At 36.7% G+C, this 25662-nt stretch overlaps 1 protein-coding gene across 12 annotated transcripts in view; it reads left to right on the forward strand.

The window, feature by feature from the left end:
- Positions 1–25662, forward strand: part of LOC129730633 (uncharacterized) — a 199360-nt gene that overhangs the window by 23706 nt on the left and 149992 nt on the right. The window contains exon 1 of one of the 12 annotated variants that reach the window (XM_055690113.1): positions 3235–3893. The exons of 10 other annotated variants lie outside the window; for them this stretch is intronic. The gene's annotated coding sequence lies outside the window, so the exon portion shown is untranslated. Of the gene's footprint in view, positions 1–3234; positions 3894–25662 lie in introns of those variants that run through there. One more of the 12 variants, XM_055690124.1, reaches the window with a different exon arrangement.

A 25662-nucleotide genomic window follows, 5' to 3' on the forward strand; every position in this document is an offset into this window, starting at 1 on the left:
AACCAACAAACTTCATGGACCAAAGTTGACAGTAGTAAATCCCCCTTGGTTCAACACATGTTTTTCCGATGAACGGCCCTACCTTGCTCACCCTTCTTACACTTCAGACACATAACGATGAGCGTATTTTTTTAACCTTCAATTCCCTACAAAACCTACAAAACACGCACAAGTTCATCGTTCCAAAGAACTTGTTTTATCTATACTAATGACAAACACTAATAATCTGTAAGTAAACTTAGAACAAGCGAGAGTTACTCCGGTTCCTCCCTTTTTAATCTTTGCTAATAATATGGAGTCATAGGCAATTTCTTCTTTAACTTTAAAACAAGGCGCCTCCATCGGCTCTTTTATAAAGGGGACGCACGGTTAATTTTAAAATGTTCACAATACACAGAAGACGGTCCCGGAATTTCATATTCAGAAACTTTTTATCGCATGATTTTGTAGGTATGATTTATATTTTCATAATGTTTGTTGATATATATTTATTATCCTTCTAAAGTTGTAACGATACGTTTACACTTAAAAGTTCTGTTGGCGTAGATTCGTTAGTGGGTGTGTTATTGAACCAATTGCTGCTAAAATCAAGTTAGGTTAGTTTTGTACGTGGACAGAGTAGCTTTCCAGAGATGAATAAAGTCGAATTTTCACGGGTAATTCTGGGCTATTCCGAGTTAAGACACATTCGCTCAATAAACATTTTCATCGCTATGAAACCCCCTTTTTTAGCTACCAAGTTACTCATGCTAGACAAAACATTGTTTGAAAAAATTATTTATTGAATGAAACACTTTTGACAGGAATGTTGCGCAAAAATATAAATATGATCAGGAATAATCAGGAAATAAATTATTTGCCAGTCACGGTTATGCTTGGTTGGCCGACTCACTAGAACAGCTCTGTGTCGGAAAACTGCTAACAAAGGTGGAAAATATTAAAATGAAAGGCAAATGAGTCAGTCAGCGATTCGTCATCGGTTTTATGCGAACATATCGCCTGGTTCTTTCGACTACTCACAAAGGCTAGTATGCACAGTCTGCCACACTGCTAGTCTTTCTCAAGGAAACCCATATCATGCGATTCAGTTTCGGTGCTAGCTAATATAGTTGAACCTGTATTAAAACAAATAAATCTGGGACTGAGGGTCAAAATTAAATCCATTTAATATCACACAAACTGCATTAAACAGAGAAACTGTTCGGTTCGAAAAGGAAATGAAACCAGATGATAGCTGGTACATTGCTTCAAAGCTGTAGTTTATTGTTGGATTGAATTTAGTACTGATTAAATTCAGGTCAAACTTGCTTTTTTGTTTCTCTTTTTTTTTAATCCGAAGCTGAATATTATGCTAGGTGATACATAGGTTGCGCATGAGCATACGATTGCTCCTTATTATCAGTTGGAGTATAATGAGATACAGTTTACCGTTCAACAGTAATCAATGTTATTGTATGATTATCTATCATTATCTAGCTCCTTATAACAACCTGTAAATCTAAACCAATTGATAATGCAACTTAAGTTTTATGAAGTCCCAATAAGTTCAAATAATTCTAATATGTTTTACTCAAACCTATTATTAAAGCCCATGCTTCGGAGCAGTGACAGTTGCGAACTACTAATTCGAATTCACTATAGATTATAAATTAAATTATTAAAGTTTTGAAAATTAAATTTCTACGATTGAGAAAAAATGGAAGCATAGCTATATCATCCTGCTGAGTGGATGGAAAGACATGTTTCCTTCATTAAGCGCATTCAGTTAAAAAATGCATTCTACAAGTATTATCGAGCGGACTAACGTCACCCACTTAGAAAAGAGGTGTGAAGGGCGCTCATATGTGCTGCACATTAATGTGACCCACTATAAGTTACTTTTGCCGCGTCTTACCCGTTTGTTAAAGTATCATTACTAGAGCGTGAAATCGTGAAAAAGGACAAGCGTGAGCAAATTTCTGCTCCTTATCAGATTCAATTAGGGTTTTTCTCATTTCCTGCGCTAAGAAAGTCATATCGTTTGTCGGATAGGCGACCGCCGTTCAACACTGTCGGATGCGGTTGCGCCATAGTAGCTATAAAGCATACTGTTATGTACATCTTTGTGTGGAAGTAAAAGTGGGAAGGAACTGATAATTAAACATAATTGCTGGCAATTATGATTTGCTAGAGACATATTTCAAAACAATCGAATTAAAAAACTGTGGGAACCAGTTTTATTAATAATGCACCGAGCAGAATATAGGAATTGTAAGAAAATCAGGACGTAATTCTAGGTATAAAAAAATTTTCAGACTGACTATAAAATTCTTATGACCCGTCACAACGCAACCAGAATAAAGGAACTGTTTTATTTTTGAGAATTTGCATACCATATAACTTTTCGTTCACCTGTTAATTTTTTCAATAAGCTAGATGTTAGTTTAAACTTGATTTAAAGCTTAAATTATAATTTGATAAAAACATGGCAATAACGTGTAAAAGACAGCAACCAACAGAGCAAACGACTGTTCCGTTTTCCACAGTTATTGTAATGTGCATTCGCTCGATACTATGACCTATCAAAGAAAAAAAATTAAATTGCTCGGCACTTAGCACAACTGTGGAAAAAATCTCTAGCGCTTTACATAAACCATATGGCTCAATAAGCTATTTATTGGAAGCCATTTATATATTTATTTCCTGCTCAGTTTCACATGAACCATAACCACGTGCACCGTATACGTAATTAATCAGTGAGCTAGGCAAAAAATAGCCAGGATATCAGATGAAACATCTGTCTAATCGATCCGTAGCGGGCTGCAATCCTCTACCGCTTTCACCCTTCGTTGGTGTGCGGATCTTAACGGGCGAAATAATTCAAATGAAAAATTGCGCTAGCAAGCTTGAGAGAGATAGAGAGCGAACGCATCACTTCTCTCTTTTCTGCCAGTTTTGGGAACGTTGAATGGAAAGCTTTAACGTACGGTAATAGCCTCTCGGTGTGGCCCGTAAAACTGAAATGAAAATAAAGAGACGAAAGACGAAATGATGACAGGTACTCCTGCTGAAAATAAATGTAAGCAAAAGGAGCTTTTATTGAAAACGTGTGTTTGACATTTTCCTTTGCGGTGATTCTCTTCCAACGTTCATGGTGGCATCTGTCCAAAAGCTTCAACTCGTACATTTCTCTTAGTGGACTGATAGGTGTGTGAGAGTTTGGCTCCAGGATTGTGCCAGAGAGGATCTGTTGGTCGATTACTGCCTCTTTTACTAGGTTCGGCTGTGCAAGCCATCTTCAGTGTAGATTTGACCTTCCATCCCTAGCGAGAAAATTTCAATCCCGCAGCTCGGTGTCTAGAGTGTAGTAGAAATTTATGCACAATCGCAGGATTTTGGTCAATTTGGTTTCCCCCTGTCGTTGATTATTCAATAAAACAAGCAAACAAATCGCTGTGATTCGAAAAAGTGAATATATCGCAAATATCAAAAATAGTGAAATACTTTCGGAAGTGAACTCGTGACAGCTTTGAGACAACTTTTAACGGAGAATATCGTCAGGATATATCAGAAAGCTTTTACCCTGGTTGTTACTGATCAAACAGTGTTAACTTGTTGAAAAATCGATTTACCGAAAATCTTCTTAGGTGACAATTCAGATAGCGTCACTTTTTCCCAAAATCATCCACCCGTAGATCTTGCAAAGAAGACAAAAAAAAAGAAAATTTACCACGTACAGGTGATAGCAGCCATCTTGGATTTCCCATTTTTTGTTCATTGTCAGAGTGAAAACCTTGCCAAGAGCGAGTGGATAATAGCGAGAGAAAGAGTGAGCGATCGAGCGCAGAATAGGACAAGCAGTAGTGGAGAGCCTGGGGCAAATGCGAACAGCTATTGGCAATAGGCAGTAGCAGGTGAGTTTAATGCGAAACCCTGCCCGCGGGCGGTGGAAGGTTGAACGTTTTATGATAAATCGTGGGAATGTGGCAGCGGTAGAGAAAATGATGAAAGAAGGTAAACAAATTTTATTACAAAGCTTTTGTGCTGCGAGAGCTGGTTAGTACCGGTCAGTGGATGGCCAGGCTCCATTGTGGAGCATCTCTTCAGAAGGTTCGCTAATGTCGGAAATGTGCGATCATTTCACGATAACGGTCTATTGGGAAATTTGTAACGGGTGGTTCTAATTTTTCGGGTCATCCGAACCTTTTTTGCACGGAAATTGTGCGAATTGACTGTTTTATTTTTCATTTTGACATGTTACTTCTGCCAGCTGTGATCTACAGTTACATTTGGACTTTTGTAGATTGTTCGGCAATTCGTGTGCGATTGACGATTTTGCCTACGATATTCTTATGTTTTAGGAATGTTTACATGATATGGCGCAATGCAGATTTTCATTTCACGTAAACTAAACAAGACAAACTAACTGAAAAAGGTAAGAGTTCTTCAGGAAACGGTTAACCAGTATTATGTGCTAGTTTTTAATTTACTTCTCAAGTGATACTTCATGGTAATAATTTAATATTTGATGGCGGTTGAATCCCATCCTTTTGTTTAGGGGGATCTATCCCACTAACCTGAATTTTCAAACTTATTGATATATTATGGCATTTCAAGAAAGTTCTTCAACATGGAAAATACCCTCAACGAAAGTTTGTCGCAGTCCTAGATTCTTGATATCGCTTGTATCTTGTATTTTAGTATCAGGAGGGAGGCTACGCTGTTTCGAACTACATGTACAGAAATGTCAAAATCTGAAACGATCATTTTTGATTCTGACGAAATTCGTATATTTTTTTATTAGAGTACACATAACTTCTGGTGTTTAGATCATTGTGCTTCAAGAAATATATCTCAAAAACTGTGTTCATGTTTTAGCAGGTGAAATCTCTTGCAAATTTTGTCCCAAAATCTTCCGTCTTTACTAAAATGTTGACCTGGGAAGTGTTGTAGAAAATTGATTTCTAGATTATTTTACATACGATTTTTTCAGCAATTTTTTGTGTTATACCTTCATTATCTCGAAAGCTTTAAAGATACAATTCAATTTACAACAACAACAACAGCAACCAAAATAAATGCAATTTTTTCTTGAAAAATTTGAAAAAATGCCTGAAAAGAATGTCAAAAATCGAAAATCACAACAAAAATCGATATGTGTAGTCAAAATGTATAATATACAATAAATATTAATTTTGAAAAAAATTGTTCGATCAAAAAATTTAAAACAAGTTTCGATTCTCTCTTTCGACAAGTTTGGAAAGTTTCAAAATGACATTAATTTCACATGGTTTAAAATTTGAAATAATCGAAAAAGGCATGGTTTGGTTCATAGACAAAATTTTAGTAGAGAATTAAGCGTTTTTTGCCAAACCTAATACTTTCTTTAAGTACTTTCTTTTAAGAAATACCGCTTAAGTCATAATTATCCAAATACCAATGGATAAGTCGTATGTCCTTTAGTCTACAAAGCAAATACAAAGAACTACACTGGGGTCTTTTTTCACGCGGTTGATTGTGTCGCGCTGAAAAAACCCACGTATAAAAAAACCGCGTGATTTGAAAAAATCGCGTGAAAGAAAACTCCATTTAATAAATAGATCCGATTAAAAATAATAACACGTAAGTAAATAGGATAAGGTACGGCTTAAGCAGTGGCATCTATTTTAATCAGTCGGAGAAAACATGCCTTAAACTCCTGAATTTTGATCAATATCGACAATTCCAATGATGCAAACGAAAACTTTGATTGTCTAGCTGTATTACCAATATAAGAAATACCGTTAATCACAAAGAAATCTGTGAACAAACATTATTCGAATCAAATCGACCTATATTGCAGCCATTCAGGAGCCACTTCGGGTGATGAACAAAAACGCCTGCAAAACAAATGGAAACTGCTTAAAATAGGTACGGGGTGGTTGGAATAGTGTCCCTCAATTGGTAACTTTGGTTGATTATTGTTAAAGTTTGCTGACCTAAGTTTACAATCTGAAAACAAGTTCTGATAGAGAAAAAGATAGAGAACAGATTGATATACTTCTGTTTGAATTTCACCAAACACATTTTGAGTAGGGTAAGGAACGGCTTAAGCAGCAGCGCCTATTTTAATCAGTCGAAGAAAACAGGCCTAAAACTCCTGCATTTCGATCAATATCGACTATTTCAATGATGGAAACAAAAACTTTGATTGTCTAGTTGTCTTACGAATATAAGAAATACCGTTAATCACAAAGAAATCTGTGAACAAAGATCATTTGATACAAATCGAGCTATATTGCAGCCATTCAGCACGGGTAGAAATAAAATCTCTAAAACGGGCAAAATGACTCATGATTTCATGATTTGGATGTATTTTCATGGTATGAATATACACCATGAGTAAAGACTCATGGAATCATGAGCCAATTGTTCGTAACGCACCCCGTGCGTTACTGTTTTGCTGACACCATGAGCAATTTGGATTGAAACCATGATTTACGGGTCATGAAATTTGACTCATTTGACTCATGAAATCGGGCGTTCAATTTATGAAATCTCCCTTTGACTCATGGAACCATGATTGTGATTTATGAAATGATGAAATGCGAGTCATAAAATATAGCATTTGGCTCCGGGAATCGAGTGTTTGATTTATGAATTTTTGCTTTGGCTACTGGAACCGTGATTCTGATTTATGAAATCATGAGTTGCGAGTCAGGACATATAACATTTGACTCATGGAATCGGGCGTTCGATTTATGAATTCTTGCTTTGGCTACGGGGAATCGGGTGTTCGATTTATGAATTCTTGCTTTGGCTTTGGAACCATGATTTTGATTTATGAAATCATGAGTTGCGAGTCAGGACATATGGCATTTGACTCCGGGAATCGGGTGTTCGATTTATGAATTCTTGCTTTGGCTACTGGAACCATGAATTTGATTTATGAAATCATGAGCTGCGAGTCGGGACATATAGCATTTCATCGGGTGCTCGTTTTATAAAACCTTGCTTTGATTTAGGAAACCATGAATTGAACTCATGATTGATTGGGCTAGTTTCATGAAATCATGATTTGTGCGATCCGATTCACGAAATTGCCCAATCCGCACGAGAGTCACAAATAAAATAAGACTTTTTCTTACAATTGTCCCCCGAATGTTTTAAAAATAATATGGAAATAGTTTTTGTACGCGAGTAACCATTACTTTTTATAGAAAAACTTGTGTTTTCTTACAAAAGACATTAGCGCTATGATTATAAAACAAATTTTTCTTTTATTTTGTCTCTGTGATAATTGAACTAAAATTTATTTATTCTTCTCTGAAGGGTCACAGGCGAAATTATTCCACTTGTGAAACGAAATTATTTTTTCCATTAAGTAATCACGGTGATAATTTGAAGTACAAATGTTATGTTGTCTTAGAATAGTCAATGAGTCATTAAAAGGTACATTTAAATTTTTCTGATAACTTCATGGAGACCTTCATAGGAATTGTTTCCCCTGTTAGTCACTGTGACTTCTGTGAGAGAATATTTGTCAATAGTTTTGTTCAATAGAATTTGTGACCTTTTGAAAAAAAACTTGTATGTTATTACCATTGTCGCAGTGATTTGGGTAATCATCTCTTCTAGTTTATATAAATATCAGAAAAAGTGAACATCGGGCTTCAATCAACAAATGTTACTTATTAGTCACCGTGACTTTTGTAAAGAATAAGTCAAATGTTGTTATGAATATGTGACCTTTTCAAAAATTTCGCGGAATTTTAGTAACTATACTTTTTAATCAAGTAGCTTCGAAAAGATTAGTTGAAATTAATAAGGTCACACATAACTTAAAACTAACGTTCGATTAGTCTCAAAAGAGTCCCCGTATTAATTGATGTTTATTGAAGAATAAAGAAATGATCCATAACCGCTATTAAGAGGAATGCATCTTTTTTACGAAAGTCACCAAGAATTGGTGACGAGCACCTAAAGTTTGTTGGCTCTTTAAAATGGAGGCAATGCTTGACGAAAGTAGTACATATATTATATAATTAAACCATAATATGATTTAGAAGTTTTCCTTGATAATTTTCATATATTTTGTAACAAAATTACAACAAGAGCTATCCATTAACAGACAGACGCTTGAAAAAACAATAAATTTCATTTTTAGTGTTTCTAAAATATTTATAATTTTACGAATACTATCTAAAACCTAATTTTTGGGAAGGCGCGCGAAAATTTTAAGGGGTAGGCGACATTCTTTCTGCATGAGAATGGGATTGCATTTGAAAATAGCTTTTGGCATTCATCGCAAATTCAACTTGTTCTATGTTATTGCTAATATGTACACGTTCAATCATTTTTAAATTTTATCGACGAAATAAGAAAAATTAAATGGCAATGTTCGGGAGTTGGTCACGAACAGTATATTTTATTTTAGAACTTTGTCACGAAAAATATTCATGAATGTGTTGATAAAAATACGACTCGCGATGACAACTTAAAACAAAATAAAAAACGTTTCTGCTTTCTCCTATAAATATCACACAGTTGATAACATGTAAATGCAAAAAATTGTATAAGGCTGTAAGCCCCACCATTTCGACGCTTTTTCAGCATTCCTGACCATTTACAGAACATATTTCTAATACGAATATTAATCTTCTCTTAAAGGTCACCAACATGTCATTTGTGCGCACTGGGTGTACATTTATTTTATGAAGCTTCACTTTGGTTCATTAAATCTTAATGTCATGATTTATCGATCACAAAACTGAAAATATAATTCATGTGATCTAGCGTTCCACGAATGAAATTAGACATTATATTTGAATTCGTGTTTTGGTTTATGAAGTCAGTAATTTATTTCATGAAACTACAATAAAAATTCATTAAACTTAGGATAAAGTTCATAAACTTTGCATTGGATTCATCACTCTGATAAGTTGGAATTTGATTCATGATTATGAATTATTGAAATTATAATTTTTCAACTTAAAACTAAAAATCGTAAAAGATCAGATTTTGTTCACGGTCTTAGATGCTAAACCGTTACGGGTTTGAGGATTTGCGTTTGTAGTAACAAGTTCGACAGTCAGTATTATTTATGATTTGCACGGCAAAACAAAGTAAAACATAAATTAATAAGTTTTCTTTGGCAGCTTTTCTGCAGCAGTATTATGCAAAAACCTGCCAAAAACGTTCGATACCCTAATCAATTTATAAAAACATTTCAACCATTTTTGATCGTTTTTCCTAACGGATTTTATTTTTTCTGAAAAAAGTACTGTAAATCTTTATCGATGACATTAGAGAACACAAAATGTTTCTCATCTAAGATGTTGCTAAGGCAATTGACGAGACAGGTGCGGTTAGTGACAATCCTTTACCCAATAATAAAATATCACTTTAGATTTCTTTTTGGGTTTGGTTGTGTTTTGGTTTTGCAAGTTGAAAAAACAATTACAAACGTACATGCAGTGAAAAGTCACCCGTTGATTGCCTTATGGATGGTTAAAAAATATTTTTAGAGACAGAACGGTTTGTTTAATCGGTGTGACTTCTTCAGAAAAGTTGCAGATAACAGTTTTATCTTACCGATAAAAGTATACACAAAAAAAAATATTTTGCAACACAAAACAAGGAAAACAACTTGTTTCAAAGTTTTTTTTAACTACAAATGGTTTATGGTTGTATGCTCCAGTGTTGCTAAACTCGCTCTAAACAAGCATGCGATACTCCAAGTAGTGTTCTCACCGCTACCGAAATCACACACACACAATGGAGTACCTCCACCATTCGAACTGTTTCTCGTTCTTTCACACTTCTTCATTTCAAACCACCGAATGTTGACGCTTGCAAGTTTTCTTCGCTCCCGAAACCATGGACACACACTCCTATTTACGGTCTTATTCGCGTGCACTCCCCTACTCGCGAGCACGATCAGCCAAAAATAATTGTTTCAAGACGCATCGGAATGGCGTGGCGTGATGCAGCGGATCGATTATAGTTAGGTAAACTGTGTAAATGTAGTAAAAACTGTTCCTATCAGATGCTTGAATGTTTATAAGTTGTCGTCAAAATGTCGCCTCAAATTCGCCCAGAAAGCAATATGTTGAACATCATGGACATCCCGAATAGTAGAACGAATGTTTGACGTTGATGGTTGCTTTAAACTTGGCTCCTTCGCATTATTGTGGAAAACATCAACAGGGTCTACTTATAAAAAAGTTGGTCACTCAGTTATTTGTTCCTTGGTGCACATTTAAATTTCGAACTCGTACTGAGACATGAAGATCATATCGAATTTACAACCGTCTATATCAAGGCACACCAACATTTTGATTAAGGTGTAATGTATGAACGACAAAATTTTAACTCTTCAATTGACTATTTAGTTCATCCTTAAAAGGACAATTAGTTTTTTTAATTCAATTCAGGATATGATGCTGATCCCATCTCTGTGCTATTCCTGACATTAAAAGCTGTTTTCGGACTAAAAATTCGACGACAGACAGATTTTGATTGCCAACACCCCCGTTTGTGTGTTGCCAAAGTACAGCAGTTTTTCACTGGAGGAATTGTCGCTACCGCACATAAGCAGCTTTTTACTAGAAGAGGTAATACCGTTACACTTACCACTGACGCTGCTACTACTACCGCTACTGGTACTCGCTATCGCTGCTGCCCGCTGCTACATAGTTAGCACCCATCCTTCAGTAGTAAACTGGTTGCTTTTTCAAGACTTTTTAATTAATTTTGTTTTATTTCTCGTTATTTTAACACTTTTCAATAACAATTTTCAATAGTAGGGTAGCGAAAGGCTTCGGCAGGTTTTCTGCACCAATCTTAACCACTGCCGAAGCCGTTCGCTACCTACAATAGTTCAAATAATCAAATTACAATTGTCTGTATTTGGGGGCTCATGCGTGGATAATTTTCAATTGATTGCTAAAAAAACGACGGGAATGCGTTGGAAACTAAGCGGCTTATAAGCATTAAAAAACACAAATTTTGCCCCTTTTCCGTTTTTATATTTTCACTAGCTGACCCGGCAAACTTCGTCCCGCCTATTTTAGTGTTTAATTTGATAATTTTAAACATTTCAAATTCATCGATTCGTTGCGATTTGATTATATCGTTTCAAAATGATTGGTTTCATCGGAATGGCAACATCCTCGACTTTTGGCTTTTGTACATGACCTCTATTCCGGATATATATATATATATATATATTGGGTGCATTTCAGTTATTTTCGTTGCTATGCTTGGCTTCTCTACGTCATTTCGATTACGGACATATCCATATGTAGTAGTATTCGGTTATTTTCGGCTATTTCCCAGAAGTTGCCATTTTTCAATTCAAAGTGTTGTTGCATCATTCTGGATCCGGTGATACTCATTTTGGGTGGTATTTGGTCACTTTGGGCTATTTTTCAGGAACCGTAAGTCGTCATCTTGGATTTAAAAATGGCATTTGGAGACAATTTCTGGCCCCTGAGCGTCATTCTGGTTTAAGAAACACCCATATTGGGTGTTTACGGCTGTTTTCCAGAAACCGGATGTCACCATCTTCGAATTCAAAATGTTGTCTGTGGTCGATTCTAGCTCCTGTGTATCATTCTGGTTCCGAAGATACTCATTAGGGTGGGACGAAAAATAAATGTTAGCTCCCATGCACTTTTCGTGCTACTTCACTGAAAATATATTTTAGTTTATTCCACGAAAACGTGTGTATTATATACAAAACCTTTTGTTGTTTTCTGCAACGAAACCAATCCGTAATAAATATGAGGGTACTTTTGTCAGAACTGTCAAAGTACGTATTTGTATACATAACGAAAGGTTTTAAAAATGAACGCAATCATTCGTACAAACAAACGCTGCATAACGTAAATAGTACGAAAAATTAGTAAGCCTACGCAATAACATATACATTTTACGAAATTTTTTGTTCGTTGTTATTCACGTTCGTACGAAAGTACATCCTTGAATTGTACAAATTATGCGTAATGTTTTAATTCTATTCGATAACTTGCAATACGAATATTCTATACAATCAACAAGAGTGCTGTACAATCTACGAATTCCATGTTTACGAAACGTGCGTGCAGAAAATAACGAAAAAATATATATAACAACTGTGTAACTTTTCAGATCGATCGGTGGAACGCCCGATTAGCGCCCGATTTTTAAAGTTTCCATACGATTTTATCTGGGAAAATCCACTTTTTCAATACTTATTCTCTAGAGATGTTAAGTTGGATCTTAAAAAATATCAATACATGATATTTGTAGGAAATTTTCCTGGGAATAACTCTTCTGAGGACCGTAAGGCGCTACGATGCTTGTAGAAACAGCTATTCACCCCAAACTGATTGAATGTCTGACGGACGGCTTACCATTGGAATTTTCCAGCAACACTGCTATAGCATGCTGCTATTGCAAACTTGCTTGAGTATGAGAAATAATTTCGCGTGGAATTAATTTTCAAAGTGTGATTTTTGCTCATAGTATCTTCGGGGAAGCCTCCAAGATAAATTTAAGCGATAACATTTCTCATCGCATGATTGAATTTGCAACAGCAGCATACTGCAGCAGTATTGCTAGTAAAATTTAATGGTGAGCCGTTCGTCAGATATTCAATCAGTCTGGGGTGAATATCTTTTTTCACAAGCAAGGTAGCGCCTTACGATCTTCGGAAGAGTTTTTCCCAGGAAGATTTCCTATAAATACCATGTATTGATATATTTTTAGGAGCCAACTGTACATCTCTATAGAAAAAGATATGAAAAACTGGTTTTTCCCATATAAAATCGTATGAAAACTTTAAAAATCGGGCGCAAATCGGGCGCAAATCGGGCGTTTCACCGATCGATCTGAAAAGTTACACAGTTATTATAGGACCCATAAGAAACACGAAAGGTGCATAAGAGCGAAAAAATAACACCATCGCTTTTTTCTCATATAACCGTGTCCCAGTCTAATACTCATATTGTATGGAAATCGGCCATTTTTGGCTGTTTTTTAGAAACCGGAAGTTGCCATCTTACAATTCATTATGGTGTCTGAGGTCAATTTTCAGTTTCATTCTCGTTCCAGAGATACTCATATTGGGTGGTATTCCGGACACCGGAAGTCGCCATCTTACAATTCAAAATATTGTCTGATGTCGATTTGTGGCTTCAGTGAATCATAGCAATTCCGGAAATACCCATATTGGGTGGTATTAGGTAATTTGCCGCTGTTTTTCAGAAACCGGAAGTCGCCATCTTGGATTTCAAAATGGCATTTGTAAACAATTTCTGGCCTCTGAGCGTTAATCTGGTTAAAGAAACACCAATATTGGGTTGTATATAGTCATTTTCGGCTTCAGTGCATCATAACAATCCCGAAAATACCCATATTGGTCGGTATTTGGTCCTTTGCCGCTGTTTTTCAGAAACCGGAATTCGCCATCTTGGATTTAGAAATGGTATTTGGAGACATGCTAGAAGAAGGAAGGGTGTCGAAACATTATGGACATGTTTGTTACACCTAAAAACATTCACCTACCAAATTTGGTAATATTCGCTTGATTGGTTCTCGAGCTGTGCGTAATTTGAGTTTCATTTGTATGGGACCCCTCCCTTATAGAAGAGTGAAGGGTGTCAAACCATTATATTTGTTACCCCTAAAACAATCACCTGCCAAATTTGGTTCCATTTAGTTGGTTAGTTCTCGAGATAAGCAGAAATTTGTGTTTCATTTGTTATGAACCTCTCCCTCACAGAAGAGGGAGAAGAGTCGAACCACTATGGACATACTTGTTACTTCTAAAAACATTCACATACCAAATTTGGTTGTATTTGGTTGATTGGTTTTCGAGCTGTGCGAAATTCGTGTTTCATTTGTATGGGACCCCTCCCTTGTAGAAGAGGGAGGGGTGTCAAACCATTATGGATATATTTGTTACCCCTAAAAACATCCACCTACCAAATTTGGTTCTATTCACTTGGTTAGTTCTCGAGATGTGTAGAAATTTGTGTTTCATTTGTATGGGACCCCTCCCTTCCAGAGGAGGGAAGGGTGTCGATCCAACATGGACATATTTTTTACTCTTAAAAACATCCACTTGCCAAATTTGGTTCCATAAAAACATCCTCATGCCAAATTTGGTTTCATTTGCTTGGTTAGTTTTCGGATGTGCAGAAATTTGTGTTTCATTTGTATGGGACCCCTCCCTTGCAGAAGAGGGAGGGGTCTCGAACTATCTTAGTCACCTTTCCCGGCCCCTAAAACCCCTATATACAAAATTTCACGCCGATCGGTTTGGTAGTTTCCAAGCCTATATGAATCAGACAGACAGACAGACAGACAGGCAGACAGACAGACAGACAGAGCTGCATTTTTATATGTTTAGATTTTCACCCCAATGTAGCCGATCTTCCTGAGAAATGTAGTTCTACGTAAAAAAAAAAACAAATCTTTATTATGCTCAACTTCAGTGATATGTCAAGATAGTTTACGGTTCCAAATTTCCGCTAGCGAAATTTGTCAGCAAACCTGGTTGGAGAACACACAGGTATTTCACCAATCTGCAGTTTACAGTTCATGCGAAGCGAATACAAACACCACCTAACTGATTGGGGTGCGGGGGTGATAGATGCAACCGAATGATCATTCAAATCGATCGAGTTACTGCCGCGGCTTGCAGAATTACGTACACACACAGCTGTTTAAATTGAACAGCATTCGTTGGCACAGCCGGCACATTATTTAGTTTTTCGGCAAAATAGGCACGAATTCTTCTACCGCCTAATTTATCTTTACAGGCGGGACAAATGAGCATTGCCTTCCCTTGTGCGAACAAATCCTTGTGGGCACGACCGTTAATTTCACAACACTGCTAGCCGATGTGACAAAAGGCAGCGCAGAAACCGCGGGGCACTGGTTTCAAATCATTAATAGGCAGATGACACTCGCCGCACAGCTTCTTATCCATCAATTCTAGTAGCAATCGAATGTTCTCTGCCACAGTTGTTTCAGTTTCAACCGCACTTGATAATACTGTGTTGAGTAAATTTATGCAACCGGACACTCGTCTTATGTTTTATCAACACGTTCACTCGCGAAAACCTTGTTTTGCACATGAAATACGCTAGTCCACCTTCGGTATTAATCACGATTTCTAAACTTGCAATCACTGAATATACCGGCGCACAGTTTGACAGATATGTGTTACGTTTTTAGCAGTCATGAGTCGTATTTATAAAAACGCTCTGAGTAGCTCATGATATTCAGAGTCCAACCCATGGTATCATGAGTCATAACTCATGATTCTATGAGTCCATGCGACAGCGATGTGTTACGCTTATAATAGCCATGAGTCACATTTTTGAAAACGCTTTTCAAAGCTCATGATATTCGGGGTTGACATCATGATATCATGAGTCATAGGTCATGATTCTGTCGGAAAACAGCATTCATGATTTCATGACCTGTAGACGGACTTTGTGGAGCGGCGAATTTTATTCGATCGAATCGTTTTCTGCAGTCCGAAGTAAGCGAGATTCCCGGCCATAATGCGTCTTTTAATCTCTCTGCTCTGCACTAATAAGCCCAAATACACAAACTAATCTACCACCTCGATTTCGTCACCGTCAATTAGAATCCGTAGTGGGCGACTAACAGAGGTTTCCCTCGAACTTCTACTTCTCATGTATTCTATATTCGACGTGTTCATGACTAGTCCGACCCGATTGGCCTCTGCTTTTCTTTTTTTTTTTGTAGCTGGAACACGAGATTCCTACCATCCATTTCCCTGGTGACGTTTCACCCTCACAGATATTACCAATTACCCAGTGCAGTCCTCCAGCCAGTGCTTCGCCACCGTGTTTAAGAAGCTCGCTTGGTAATTGGTCACTGCCAGCGACTTTGTTGTTGACGTAGAATTACGTCTTACGGCAACATATACAGGGGACCAATTTCATTAGGGGCCATCCACATACCACGTGGACAGATTTTTAACGATTTTCAAGCCCCCCCCTCCCGCTCCGTGGACAACTGCCCATATAAATTTTGAAAAAATATTATGGACCGTGGACATTAGCCAACCCCCCTCCCCCCCCAAAGCTGTCCACGTGGTATGTGGATGACCCCTTACAGGGATCCAATTTCAAAAACCAAAAACATCGAGAGCGTCACAAAAATTGTCCATTTTCAACCGTTTCAAGCTCAGTCAGTTTCCAACCGATTTTCGTCATTTTTGCAGTAATCGATTGGAAAATCAACCAAGCACCCGTCCAAATGCAGAAAGTTGTAATCTGATTGTTCGAACGATTGTTCTATTGAAAATTGTCAAGCCTTGTCGAAACGCAAATGTCGACCTCTGATTGGTCGCACAATGCTTCTTTCCCTAACAAGGTCGACAGAATATACCTAGTTGACTAAGAATGCGCGCTCTATGTTTTATGTATAATTCATTCCATGATTGTGCCGATACCACACGGACGTTGATTGCTGATCGTGAAGAAGAAAGAAAAGCCGGGTTTCAATTTCTGGCTGATCGCGCTGGGCGCGTTGATACTCAAGCACCTGACTATCTGGCGGCTGGTATGGAGTTTTCGGTAGCTGCAGAATTATTGGAAATGACAGGCAATTCTACTAAAGAAAACGGGAGAACTAGAATTATCGACGAATGGTTATCCGAAATGATGATAATTGAACAAACTTGCCAGTTTGTTACTGTTGTCAAATATAATAGCACCTGTTGGTGCTCCACAATTATGTGATTGAAGTAGTTAAGATTTTTCATCATGTGTAACAGACGGAAACCGCAAATTTCAGCATTTGCTAGACAAGAAAAATTCAACATTGCCTCAAGAATGTGTTGGTGACCGGCTGTAATATCCTAAGTAAGCCCAAGTATAGCTCCGTTCCCGCTATATGAGATCAGCATCGATTTTACTCGATGTGCTGATTTCTCTTCATTACCTACACGTTCATAGCTAGGAACATACCGGGTCTCTCTTTCAGCTTGAAAGTTCAGATAAAGTACAGGTGGAACCTCATGCGAACTAGGAAGCTCAGAAAAGGCTGACGCGGAACTTTTTCTGAACTTTCAAGTTCAGAAAAAGTACACGCAGAGCGCAATGTGAACTTAAGTCTGACAGTTCTCTAGTTTGTTTTGATTTTGCTGCAGTTCGGTGGTAATGTAATTGAAAAAGGTTGTGTACGCTATATTTTCCTTCCAAACGTTTATCGAAAATTTATTCAGGTAAGCAGTATGTACAAAATATGTTAAATGTTCAAAATCAATAAAAACTTTTTCGCTCAATAGATATGCTGTGTGCCGCACACAAGGAACTCTCGGTGGTGTCCGAGAATTGGATTCGGACTTCCAAAGCCGGCAACATCATGCTGTGGCCTACATACAAAACACCCAAGATTTGGGCAAATTGCTTAGGGATGAAAGCATCACGCACAACAAGTGCCTAACGGGAATTCACAGCTTATATCCGTTTTTTTTTTCGTTTGACCTGCATATTCATAATTGATTTCCTGTAAGGTAACAAAAGAAAGTGTTTAGATAAAGAAACCTTTAAGTACCCTAATATTACCTATTGGAATCATAGCTTTGTTTTCATTTTGCCATTAATTTAGATAATAAAATTCCGATGATAATAAAATAGACCACATTTTTTTATTGTTTTCGAAAAACTCTTTTTTTATCACTAATCCTGAAGCAAACTTCACTTTCGCCAAAGTAGAGTAAAGCACGAGTCAGAACTTAACATGAACTTTGGAGTGGAAATGAAGTACGACATAGACTTCTTCTGAACTTTTGTGCTGATTAAAGGTACGGATAAAATGCTAACCGAACTTTAATTTCCGGCGGCTTTAAGGTTCACGTGTGAACTTTGTGTGAACTTCAAGGTTCCAATGAAGAGGAGCAAGCAGCTTCTCCTGAACCTTCGTGCTGATTAGAAGTACGGATAAAATGCTAACCGAACTTCAATTCTAAGGGTTTTAAAGTTCACGTGTGAACTTTATCTGAACTTTAAGGTTCCAATGAAGAGTAGTAAGCAGCTTCTACTGAACTTTCGTGCTGATTAGAAGTACGGATAAAATGTTAACCGAAATTTAATTTCCAGGGGTTTTGAAGTTCACGTGTGAACTTTATGTGAACTTTAAGGTTCCAATTAAGGGGAACAAGCAACTTCTCATGAACTTTTAAGTTGCTTTCAGGTGTTAACGGTACTTTATTTAGAATGAAGTTCGGTTTGTGAGTAATGTGTCTTGTTGTTCAGCAAGAAAGTTCCGCGGAACCAAATCCGAACCTTATGTGAACTTCTAAGTTCGTTTGTTGAGTGAAATTCGAACTTCTGGTTGCTTGGCATATACTTGTTCTAGTGCTGGATGGCAGCCGATAACAGAAATGCAGCACTTACACTATTGCGTCTTAAAACAAAACGGTTATAGTTCGACATCACAGCGGAATTTCCAGCTTCATACTCATGTCTACCGTCGGCAGTATCAAACACGCAACAATCTGCTTCCATGCGACTTTAGTCACACCTATTTTTCCAGTTATTCCATAACGTGCGAAAAATCTTTGTCAGAGCGGATATCGCGCGCTATCTGGACCATGAAGCATTTATGCGATGATTGAATGAAATTTGCAACTGCAGCAACCAGCCTTTTTCAAGGCTACTAAATGCAATTGCGCAGCCGTGTGATGTATATTACGATTCATTGATACTGTGCATCACAAGCGGTATTTACGAAACAAATCCGATTCCAAACAGAAAAGTTCAGCAAGTTCTGCTCACGGTGCTGAGTCCGTTTTAGAAAATTCATAACACTTCATTAACCTTCATCGCATCCTAAAAAAACTTTCGTTGTTTACCCTGGTGTGTGGTTTTCCACACATACAACATTTGAATTTGTTTTGAACAAGAAACAGCTTAATTTTGTCCCAAACATATTTTTTTTAATTGCGTGCATACACACCTGAAGCTATAGGTACCAATTAATCCTGTTTTGAAAATTGAATGAGGTATATATGTGTGCGGAAGTATGTGTATGTGTGAATAGTTTCATTCTTACGACCATTATATCTCGATTTTCTCAGCATCGGCTGAACCGATTCGATTGTTCTTAGTCGCGTTTGAAAGAGCTTAAAGTCTAGTTTCTTGTATTTGATGATAAATATCGTTTTGATCCGAAGGTTCATTCAGAAATGACGTAACAAAATGTGGAACTGATAAACCAACCGATTTTTTTCAGAGGTTTGACTGATTTGAGTCTTTTTGGTACTAGATGCGTTTGTTAGGATTTGGAGGGTAGATTTTTATTCAAAAATATACTTAAAATTAAATGATAATTTCGAAAGATATGTTGAAAATAAAACAAAACTTGTGGAAACGCCTAGTACATCGCAGTATCTTGGAGGTAACTAATTGAATGATATTATGCTTAGTGTACGAAAAAATAATGTTGTAAAATACATTTGGATTATCTCAGCAATGGATGTATTGATTTGATTTCCTTGGCTGCAATTGGAATGGCTTGAAGGCTTTTAGGTCATCATCGGACATCTGTTTGATACGATGGTTCAGGCAAAAGTTACGAAACAAAACGTGTTTACATGATATGAGGCCAATTAAACATGCTATGATAGCAATTGAACAAAAAAAAAATCCTAACATCGGTTTGACCAAATGAAGCAATGTGGTGCTAGGAATGTCCGTAAGAATATTCTGAAATCCATGCTAAGCAAAGTAAGCAAAGCCTTGGTGCTACATTCCGATTCGGAACTCGACCTTTTGTTTATTATACAAAGACTTCGCAGTCAACAGTTTAGTGTAAAGGACAATTGCGGGGCTAGCGCTACGATCCTACTAACACTAACAGTTTCTCCCGAGCCGAGAGCCGAGCCGAACCCACGACGACTAGCTTGTTAGACCATCTCGGGAGATTCATTCTAAATTTATTTCAATATACATAAAAGTGCGAGTACACTTGTCTTGAAGTAGACAAAAAACTGTGTATATGTTGAACACTGCTCAACCAGGCTGTGCAAACACTAAATTGGTACTTTTTGCATGAGCGTATTCGTAACTCATATGTGTGAAAATTCTCACACTGGGATGAAACAAATAAACACATACTTTTAGAAACGTCCCTCGTAGCCTTTTGATTTATATATTCATTGTGCGAATTACAAGAATGCACCTATAAACATTTCTAAATTCAGTCAAATCGTTGAAAAAAAAATCAATTAGTTTATCAGTTTCCATATAAACTGATCACATTTTGTTACGTCATTTTTGAATGAACCTTCGGGTCAATACGATATTAACCATCAACTAACTAGACTTTAAGCTCTTTCAAATGCGACTAAGAACAATTGAATCGGTTCAGCCGATGCTAAGAAAATCGAGATATATTGGTCGTAAGAAGAAAAATAAACACACATACACATACTTCCGCACACATACACACCTTATTCGATTTTCGAAACAGGATTAATTGGTACCTATAGCTTCAGGTATGGAAGCACTTAATGAAAAAATTATGTTCGGGGCAAAGTTAAGTTATTTCTTGTCCAAAATAAATTCGAATGTTGTACGTGTGGAAATCCACACATCAGGGTAAACAACGTAAGTTTTTAAATATCTCATCAACCAGAAATATTTTTCCTTTGGAAAATATATATTTTGTGTAAGATTGTTGGTTTAGGAATTGTCAAGAAATTTCGTCAAAATCAATCGAGATATTTTAGAAAAAAAAAAACGAAACAAAATTCATTTGTGTGGTTTTCCACACAAGGGTGCGATGATAGTTAACAAGGATGTAACGTCTTGAAGAAGACGGTTATTGCTTGACATCACAGCAGAATCTTCACCTTCATACTAATGTCTACCGTCCGTCGGCAGTATCAAACACGCAACAATCTGCTTCCATGCGACACGGGGAAGGAAACATTTTTTCCTTCCAAGCCGCGCAACACGACACAATACATATTATTTTGTTGCCTTCATGAGAGTGCTATCGATCCGGCTCGACAGAATATCCACAAGAAAACAATTTTGTACATCCGTGCTACGAAACTGAGGAAAAACTCTGAAACTTAAAATAAAGGTGGAGCTTATAAAATGATCGCTCTGAGCCAGAATGATTGAGATGTATTTTTTTTTTCGAACGTTGTAGAATGGTATAACTGGAAATAATTTAGTCACACCTTTTTTTCCAGTTATCCCATTCCATTCCATTAAAGCAAAAATAATATACGAAACATATACGGAAAAATATATCGCTTCACACCATTAAAATGATTAACCCTAATCGAGTGTATTTCAAAAGCTATTGCAAAAAACTATTGACATAAGACAGGCTGTCGTAATTCTACGTCAACCTTGCGGTCGTTTCTTATAAACAACCTCTTCCACTATTTTTCAACCTGCATCTTTCCTCCTCAATCTCCTGGAGACTTGGGGCCGGGAACCAGTCGTCTGCTGCACGTACTCCTAGATCAATTTCCGTGTCACCTTCGTCTGTTGTAACATCACTGTTAAGATGCTCGTCGTAGTACCGTTTCTGCCTTTCGATCACCTCACACTCACTCGTCAAGAGGATTCCTCCCAGGTCGCGGCACATATCGGCTTCTGATACGTAGCCTTACGGGTGGAGCTTGCGGGTGTGGCCAACACAGTACAGGTGTTCCATCGCTTCGCGATCTCGTTCCTCCTGATGGCGTTTTTTACTTCGAAGAACCGAGCTCCTCCTGATGGCGTTTTTTACTTCGAAGAACCGAGTTCTGCCTATTCCGTGCATGTTTATTTCGTTCCACATTCGCTCTCGTACGGTGCTGCAGTGCAACTGTTTGCCACGTGCTATACACCGTCGAGAGTTTTCAGCACATGCCCACTGCAACTAGATAGTTGTCCGACCAGCATGTACGACTTTACACGAAAGTCCAGGAGATTAACGTCCAGGGAGCTGGAAAGTCACAAAGTCACATCGAAAAAATCTATCACCAGCGCGGCGCTCGGGAGCCGCCGGATGTTTATATGGGACGAGAGGATGCTGGCCAACGTCGACGTCCACAACTGATTTGGATACTTTGAGGCTTTTGCAAAACAAAGAGTATCTTATCAGAAAACACGAACCTCTGACCTACGTGCCGCGCCGCGAAAGTATCAGTTTGGTTTTGTCCAACCTCTTTTTCGTTGTAGCTTGTTGTACGGCTTTTGTCCCGGGTCCGTCGTTCCCGATCGACACATCCTGGTCTGCAGAGGTTTTCGGGATCTAGCGATTCATTTTCCGCATAACCCCGTAGGATTCCAACCACCAAAATATGTCACCGGGTCTCTCACCTCTCGCAAACAACTTTACTATGACGTCGAGGTACTGCCTCATCGCGCGCGGTGAACAAACAACAAATAACAGCAAATCGAAACCGTGCGCGTCGGTAAGCGTATATATGAGGCTAAAGCTGACACCAATACTAATACACAGAATGCACATGATGATGTGTAGGTGCACAACGATGAAAAATTGTATTCGAACTTATTGAACGCCCTTTTGTTACTGACTAAAATTAATTTTTGATCAGTTCAAAAGATTTCTGCTTACACTTTATAGATAAAGTAACTTAAATAAAGTTTTAATTTGTGCAATTGTTTTTGCACGAATATGACATCTTGTAGTATAATGTTCTGCATATCACTGAGAAACACCATACTTGTGCGTGGCATACCATTATTGGTTTAAATCGGTCACAAATCAAAAAGTTAGGTAATGTTGTGCTCTAGTGAAATGAGCCACACACACTTGTGGGGTGCGTGTCCTCACTGTCTGTTGGTCTAAACGAGTACCAAATATAATTAATCTAATAGTGCCTCTCATATCAGCCGACTAAACAGAAATAAACCGGAAATAGCTAAATAAAGACGAGTACGAATTATAGGTACGATCGCATCACTTATCAAGGTGAATCCTGATCCAACTTACCTTTCCCTACTAACAAGAACCTCCTTCCTGTGTCCTTGGTGGAGATGCGAAGATTAACACGGTCTCCAAATAGCAAGGGTTACACTAACATCCCTTCCTTCTTCCCGGCTGATTGCAAGGACGTGGCCGGTGTCGTTATTGACCCTTCAAAGTGTTGAGTCACTAAAACTTGTACAATGAGAATGGTCGGTCACTCCCAACCTTATTAAGTTGATTCATTGTGCAATTTTACTGATTAGGATCAATCACGGAGTGCAACCATTGATATGTGCAGTCAGTCAAGCTAAGCTAAGCAAATGGATTTTGCAAGAATAAGACATATAACCGAAATACAAAAAGCAAATCGAGATTTCTTTTTAATATTGGAAGTGCTCTCGATTGTGATTAATGTATAATGTATAATAGATTTTGGATTTGTCAGTCTCCAAGCATTAAAACCTAAATTAATCCACCTAGCGGTCAGACCCAGCCTTTCTCATTCAAACTTATAATTTGTAAAAATAGAATTACATGAACGCTTCAATCCAATAAATGTGTATTCACTTTTTTGATTTTAAAATAATGATGTTGTAATAGAAGTATCAAATATGAAATTTGACGTAATGTAAATGCTCAAGAAATAGCGAAATAAAAGAAATGACTCTTAATTTCGAACAATTCAATCACGAGCGATACCGGGAATATTCAAATGATACCACATTTAAAATATATTGTGGCCACATATATTGATCAAAGCAGGTATAGTTTCAAATAGCCTTTGAATTTCTTTTCTTTCCATAGCTTTTGAACCACATATCAAATTGTTATGAATTTTGTTATTTGTGAGTTTGAGAGATGACTCGTTCGTATGACACTCGTTATGTTCAAATAAGTCGTGTAACACTGTGCTACAGCGATTTAGAACTTCTGAAGTGACCTAGTGTAGGTTGTAGGTCTTGTTAAGTGTAACATTCGGTCATACTAGAAATTTTCCAAACACCCCCAAAATCTGAAGTTATGGTCAAAATACGATTTTTTGGACTTAAGCGCATATAATATTTTTTAACTCGGTCATTTATCAACCGAATTTCAATATTAAAGCAGTTTTGGAAAAAGAACAAATAGAGCTTTCAAAATCTATACAGGTTTATTCTAATATCAATAAAACATGTTAAGTTATTTGAGCTTAAATCTAATTTTTTAGACTTTTTCACGCAATTTTTCAATTTAATTGTCAATTTTCCGTCTATTTTTGTGAGAAACATACCACACATATACTATAATTTTGTAAGTTTATTCAATTCCAAATCAATTGGAAGTAGTTTTGTAAAAATCGGTTGATATTTGGCTAAGTTATATATTTTTTTAAGAAAACCAGAATTTTTGGCTTCTATCGCGCAATTATTTCACGGAGCTACAAATGATGAAAAAATGTAAGAACTTTTGATGGGACTTAGTGTGGGTTGTAGCTTTAGTCAAATGTTACTTGCGCATTTACTTGAAGTTTTTCGAATACCCCAAAAATTATTAGTTATGGTCAAAACCCTGTTTTTTACCTTAGCTCACATTTTTATGTTTAATTCAGTTATTTTTCAATCAATTTTTTATATTTTGGTTGATTTGGAAAGTCGAAAAATAGAACTCTTGAAACATATAAATATGTCTAAAGAGTTTACCTATTTGTGATGAATAGTTTAAAATAAAATAAGATGATTTATATTTAACAAAATGAGATGATTTTTTTTTAAAATTTAACCTATATGTGATGAATAGTTTTAAAATAAATAAAATAAGTTATGCTATTTTCAAAGTTTTTACACATTTTTGTAATGAACGACCTTTAATTGCTGTAGAATTTGAAAAGTGCATTTAGTGCCAAACGAAAACAGTAAGTGTTGTTATGAAAATCTGTTATAATTTGGCTGAGATAAGACTTGATGTTTTCCACCATATATTTAGATTTCATCAAATCATTTCTCAGCATAATTATAACATATTTTTATTAACAACACCTATTGTTTTCGTTTGGTACTAAAAAGAACTTTCCAAATTTTACAGCAATTGAAGCTCCATCATTACAAAATTGTGTGAAAAATTGCGAATAAATTTGGAAAAATTTAAAAATAACATAAACCATCTTATTTATTTTAAAACTATTCATCACATATAAGTAAACTTTTAAGACATAGTTATAAGTTTCAAATGCTCTATTTTTCGCCTTTCCAAAACAGCCAAAATATAAAAAATCGGTTGAAAAATAACCGTATTAAACATAAAAATGTCAAATGTAAGGTAAAAAACAGAGTTCTGAACATAACTTATAATTTTCGGGGCATTTGAAAAACTTCAAGTAAATGCGCAAGTAACATTTGACTAAAGCTACAACCCACACTAAGTCATATCAAAAGTTCTTGCATTCTTTCATCATTTGTAGCACCGTGAAATAAATGTGCGATAAAAGCCAAATATTTTGGTTTTCTTTATAAAATACATAACTTAGCCAAATATCAACCGATTTCCACAAAGCTGCTTTCATTTAATTCGGATTTGATAATACTTTCCAAATTATAGTGTATTTGTGGTATGTTTCTCACAAAAATAGACGGCAAATTTAAAATTAAATTGAAAAAATGCGTGAAAAAGTCTATAAAATTAGATATATACTCAAATAACTTAACATGTTTTATTCATGCTAAAACAAACCTGTATATATTTTGAAAGCTCTATTTG

The sequence above is a fragment of the Wyeomyia smithii genome, chromosome 3 (assembly GCF_029784165.1).
Source record: "Wyeomyia smithii strain HCP4-BCI-WySm-NY-G18 chromosome 3, ASM2978416v1, whole genome shotgun sequence".
In the NCBI taxonomy this organism is placed as follows: domain Eukaryota; kingdom Metazoa; phylum Arthropoda; class Insecta; order Diptera; family Culicidae; genus Wyeomyia; species Wyeomyia smithii.